Source organism: Gavialis gangeticus, unplaced genomic scaffold, assembly GCF_001723915.1.
Source record: "Gavialis gangeticus isolate Ggan-Ray unplaced genomic scaffold, GavGan_comp1, whole genome shotgun sequence".
NCBI classification, from domain to species: Eukaryota; Metazoa; Chordata; order Crocodylia; family Gavialidae; genus Gavialis; species Gavialis gangeticus.
The window spans coordinates 101,352,186-101,358,115 of NW_017729032.1; the positions used below are offsets into that span (position 1 = coordinate 101,352,186).

Genomic DNA, 5,930 nt, shown 5'->3' on the forward strand with positions numbered 1-5,930 from the left:
TTGATTATATCTCTGAGCCACAGAGTAAGGCTATTTCATTTCTTTTTCTGACCCCCTGGCTCTTTCCTTGGCTATTGACTGGGTTAGGTATATATGGAGGAAGGGAGATTCTCCCAGCATATTTTGTTTGCAACATAAGATGTGCGAGTTCAAATACTCTAAGGCTTGATGGGGTGGGCTTTAAATACAGGCCCTTCCCTACCGCTGGAGGAGGATCTTTATGCTGAAGTCAGTGTTGTCTGTTAAGTAGAGTTGTCCACAAATCTTACTTTTCAGGTATTAAGTCCTTCTGTAAGAGGCTGTAGAGTTTTGACCAGTGGGACTCCATCATAGCACAGATTAAACCCCCCATTGAAATGAACAGAGAGCTTTGTGCCTCTTGCAGAACAGGAAGGACAGAATCTTATTTCACTTTACATGCCCAAATGGCTGTTTTCCAGCTGCATAACACCATTTTTGGCACAAATACAATTTGTGATCTTATTCCACCAGTTCATTTTATTCCTCCCCCAATAGATATTTTTATCCACTTTATCCATTCAAATTGCAACAAGGGGAATTTAGACTGGATATTAGGAAAAATTTTCTATGAGAGTGCTTCAGCACTGAAAAAGATTTCCTAGACAGACTGTAGACTCTCCAAGACTAGACATTTTTTAGAACTGGTTAGACCTAGAAAAGATATTTTACTTAAGGATGACCCTCCCTTGGGCAGGGGTTTGAATTAGATGGCTCCCTGAGGTCCTTTTCCACCCCACTTTTATATGATTTTGTGCTCTGACACATTTTACTGCCCAGCCTTTCTCTCACAGAACACCATTTAGCTTAATTTGCCTGGGAAAGAATTGCAGGGTTGGGATAGTATGTAAGCGTCACCATCATATGTAAGTCATCACCATCATGTATGTCACCAAGACAGCAAATGTAGCAAGAATACAATGAAAAGGTAACTAAGGAGCTGAAGATGTAACGGTGTTTCTGTCTGTGTAGTCATAGGAAAATAATACATTTATGAGAATCAGAGTTATTATTCATCATCATCAAAAGAGAAAAGTAGCTTCCCAGAAAAAGCTATTTACAGAAATCAAGAATGTAGTTTGTGTGTGTCAGGATGTACAAGCCTGATGTATTCTTATGTTCACCACAATTATTTCAGGTAGACAAAGATCTTCTTCAGGATCTGAAAAGTGAAGACATTTTTAGGAAGTAGAGAACACAGTAATGAGATCCTCCTGCCACAAATATCTTTTAAAGGAAGCAAGTCTTAAAGTAATGAATTGACTACAAGGGTTGGTTTTTTTGGTTGAGTCATCTCATATTAGTTTCAACAAAACAGCTAGGCCCTGATCCAGAAAAACACGTAAGCATGTGCTTCAGTGTAATAGCGCACCAAATACCACTGGAGTCAAAGGAGTCATATATTTGCTTAGTGATTTCCTGAAGTTCTGTTTTTGAAAGATTCTGGTTCATGTGAAATGAAAGAGATGCCATAGGATGAGTTTCTTCAGTTAGATCAGGTTCTGTAAAGACCGCAGAGGACTGGAATGCTTGGATTCATCTGTAGCTGTGTACTCTTGTGACTGCTCTGCAACATTGCTGTCAGATGTGATTCCTTCTGCTTCTGCAGATGTGCACAACAGATTTATGGTTACAAGTTATTCACAGTGAATTCCTGACACAGAAGCATTTAGGGTTCCTACCAGATGTCTCATTTTAATAATACATTCATGTGTCCTGATTTTAAGGATACAATTAAGCCCTGAACAACAAAGATAAAATCATTGGAAGACATGTAGTTCCACTTTTTTGTGGAGGTCATCTAAGGTAGTTAATAAAATGAATGAATTCAATTTTGGTTTTGGTTTTTTTACAGGAGGATTACTATCATGTAGGGCTCTTTCAAAAAATGAAGAATAGGCACATGTCTTAATTTACAGTTGTCTGCTTAGGAAGAATGCAGTTGATTACTCTATTTTTGCTCAGGCAGTTTGGATGTTTAATTATCTCTACCAGTTTCAGTATGCATTAGGCAAACATAATATCATTTTGATCCTGGTAAAATGGGTACCACTGAAAGATTTGTTGGCTGGGCTTTGCAAGTTTGCTAGTAATGTAATTGCCCAAGAAACACTGCCTGCCTTTGTGAAGGGCTTAGGTATTTGCTACAGCTGAAGTGCACTGCTTCAGGTAGATTTTAATGCTAGCTTTCCCTTAGTCAGAACTCATGAAGAATTTTAAGGGAATAATAAGAGTATTAGTTAAGCATATAGGATATACATTTCAAACAACATGTCCATCCACAGTATATACATATATAAAGATAGAATTGAGGCCCACAGTTTGTTATTTAGATTATATATTATATAATATATATATAATAGGGGCTTCATGCCTTGGGAGCTGCACAGCGTACAGGCTTCCCAGGATCCCTGCTGTGTGTCCAGCAAAGACTGCCACACCATGCGGGCAGTGTAAGCACCCCTCTTTGCCATCATGCAAGCACCATAAGCTCCTTCCTTCCTTCCCTGAGCAGTATGAGATTATTTCCTTTGTCACTGACAGACAGCTTGAGCACTCCACACTGCTGTCATGTGAGCAGTGTGAACCCTGTCGCCCGTTAGCTCATGAGCCCTCCTGCCACTGCTGCATGGGCAGTGGCCTCGCCAGGCCCACTCCTGCCATGCTGATGTGCTCCATAAATCCCAGCTGCTGCAGCAGCAGGAAGAAAAGCAGACGGGGAAATAGTATAGCTTGACCCCTTGGACTGCACTATAACTCCTCATGGGCCTGGTGCCGTTCACAGGCCACCAGCTTTACCACCCTGATCTATGGCAAAACCAAGGCTTCTGTGGCACTTACTTTAGAAGATCTGACTTATTTTAGAAACTCACTATATTTCATTGAATGAAAAACCCTATTATTTGTACTCACTTTTATCTGTTTATCCCTATGGCTTCACATACAAGATACCAGAATTTAATTTGCAGATGTTAAATATCAACAGTTAGATGGTTGATAGCAGCCAGAACAGAAAGGAAATGAAAGGGCTCTTGAGGGGAAACTTCCCCCCAGAGTTTATTGTTTTACATAGATTCATAAATTGTAAGGCCATAAGGGATCATTAGGTCATTTAATCTGATCTCTTTTATAATGCAAGTAATATAATTTCTTCCAGTTAATGCCTATATTGAGACCAGCACCTTGCATTTGCCTAAAGTATATCTTCCAGAAAGTCATCTAATTGTGATACAATGATTTCAAGAGATGAGGAATCAAACTCTTTCCTTGGTAGTTTGTTGCACAGGTTACTCATCATCTCTGTTAAAAAATACATGCATGACTTGTCATTTGAAATGTTCTAGCTTGAATTTTTTACTGCCATTTCTTGCTTTGTCTTTATCTGCTAAATTTGTAATCAGGCAGTCCACATATGACAATGCTCTGTCAAAATAGTGTTTAGGATGATGATTTAGCATGACGTGAATGCTAAAAAATGAACACATGAAAGAACTTTCTCAAATTATCAATACTATAAATTGACATTTTCACATTTTTATTTTCAACACCGGGATCTTTTTGTAGTAGTTTTTATAACCACCATGGTGGCTCAGAAGAGACAGAGCAGTCATAAAAGGGTTTATTTCCTGAGGCTGCCAGACAGAGAGAGAGCCTTTAGGTCTCTCAGACTCTGTAAAAGCTACAGTAAGAAACACTGCCTGTGTTAGAGATTGCCCCACATTCAGATGAAATAAAGGAGGGCCATTTGTCAGGTCACCATGTCTCAAATTCTAACTATTTTGGGTGTCCACCAATATCCCATGATAACTGGAAGTCATCCTTCAGTAATTTAAGCACTGCTCTGACTTAACTTTTATGTACCATAGGATAAAGCAGGCAGTTGTAGTGAATCAGCTGAGGCACAGGCTAAGTAATCTGCCTTTTAAATCTTTATGACTTTCTTCTGTTTGTGCCCAGTTTTCCAAAATTCTGGTCTAGATCAAGCAGTCATGAAAGGGAAAAGTAAATCTGGATCATGTGCTTTAGTTATTCAATTTACAAACAACCTTCTTCAAGCCACCCTTCCTCCTCCACAGAAATAAGAGAGACATTTCTAAGAGCTTTCCTGTGGGTCCTGTTTAAGACACCAGTTTGAAGATATGCATGTGTTAACCACATGAGTGTAATCTTGCCAGCAGTATTTAGAAGCTAATGGTGAGGTGGTAGTGAAAATAGCTGACACCCAGTGAAAGCCACTTGAAAATGCACACACTTATTGCAAAATAATAAATCTGGGACCAGTTAATGCCACAAGATTATAAACTATGAAAAAAGAGTAAACATTTATTTTTTCAGACAGTTTATAATTAAAGTGTGGAACTCAGTGCCACAAGACGCAGTGGAAGCTGACAGTTCAACCCAATTAATAAAAGGGGTTGGACAAATTCTTGGAGGAAAGGTGCACCAGTAGCTATTGAACACGGCAGTTAGGAGTACAGCCTCTGAATCAGAATTTTCTGGACCTTAAATGTTGGAGGCTGCAAGTGGAAGAGGTACAGGGCAAAAACCCTGGTCATACCCTGTTTATTCTCCCTTCCTTTGCCACTGTGCATCATAGGATACTGGACAACATGGCAAGATAGCCCTAGGGTCTACTAAATGGTAGTTTTTATGGTTTTATAGGATGTATAGTTTCATCAAGTCTTTATTATATTTAGCCCATCTTAGCTTTCTTCAAGCTCATCATGTTCTTCTTTTATTTAAATAAATAGTGATGGAATTAGTACACCAGATTGTCTCCTTTATCTTAGCAGCTTAGGGTCCCTTTGACAGGATTGACCTGTCCCAAGGGCAGGTGCAGGATGGAAAACAGAGGGGGAAATGACAGGAAAGCTTCAAAAAGCAGAAGAGCTGATAGCTAATTACTGATAACTTCATTCTTTGGGAATGAAGGATAGGTCTACTTAAAGCCAGATCTACTAGGTCTCAAGTCAATTTCTAGACCCTCCATCCTTCCAAATAAGCTGACACCTCTTTCAGTCCTAGTTTCAGAGGATATGTCTACACTACAGTCACTTCAGTGACCACTTTTGTGTAGGTATACCTAAATTAGCAAGTTTCACACTCCTATGGCAGCACAGAGCTCAGTGGGTAGGAATTACAGGGAAGTAGGGCTGGAAAGGATCTCATGAGGGTAGTGTGAAAGCTGCCTGAGAAGCTTGGGTGGTTAATCCACATTGAGTTCTGTGTTTCCATTAATACACTGCTATCAATATTCAAGTAGCTAGTTTGCAGGATAGGGCTTAAGTGGGCACATCTACATGAGCTGCCACTGCGCAGTTGTTACTGTGCTGTCATTTAGTACTTGCATAACCAAGTACTAAATGACTACAAAGTAACCAGCATTACTGCGCAGTAGTGTCCTGTCATGGTTGCCTAGTGACACTTACTGCACAGTAGCTAATACTATTGTGCAATAGTGTCACGTCATGGTTCGTGCCCGGTGATGTTATTGCGCAGTTGTAACGAGTTACTGTGCAATCATAAAGAGTTACTGCTCAGTAAGAGTCTTGTGTGGATGTGCCCAGTGTGACTTTAATGCAGCATCGGCTTTACATTTGCTTCCTGAAGAGTGATGAAGAAAAGAAAATAGTATCATTTCTATCAATACTGGACAGTACCTTTCCACAAATTAGGAAGAATGTTAATGTAGAATTTGCAGAATGAAAACCATGAGTTTTCCAGATCTTGGAAGAGTTATTTGTGCAAGTGATTATTCATACTACAGCTTGCAACCTACTATAAATTCTGCCAGGTAGCCCCATGAGCTGTGTCTCTTTTTGGTCAGCTGATACGGAAATCTCTCTCTGGTACCTGTACAATAGAGAGTGCTTGTTTCTGATACATAATCCAGAGAAGAAGAAACACCTATA

The 5,930-nt window shown here is 39.6% G+C and overlaps 1 long non-coding RNA gene across 1 annotated transcript in view; it reads right to left on the minus strand.

Moving 5' to 3' along the window:
• LOC109302724 overlaps window positions 1–4,552 on the minus strand; it is a 10,788-nt gene extending 6,236 nt beyond the window's left edge. Inside the window, exons 1-2 of the long non-coding RNA XR_002098905.1 lie at window positions 4,463–4,552; window positions 3,567–3,572 (exon numbers count right to left, since the gene is read on the minus strand). This is a non-coding gene — a long non-coding RNA (uncharacterized LOC109302724). The remainder of the gene's footprint in view (window positions 1–3,566; window positions 3,573–4,462) is intronic.
• Between the last annotated feature and the right edge of the window lie 1,378 nt (window positions 4,553–5,930).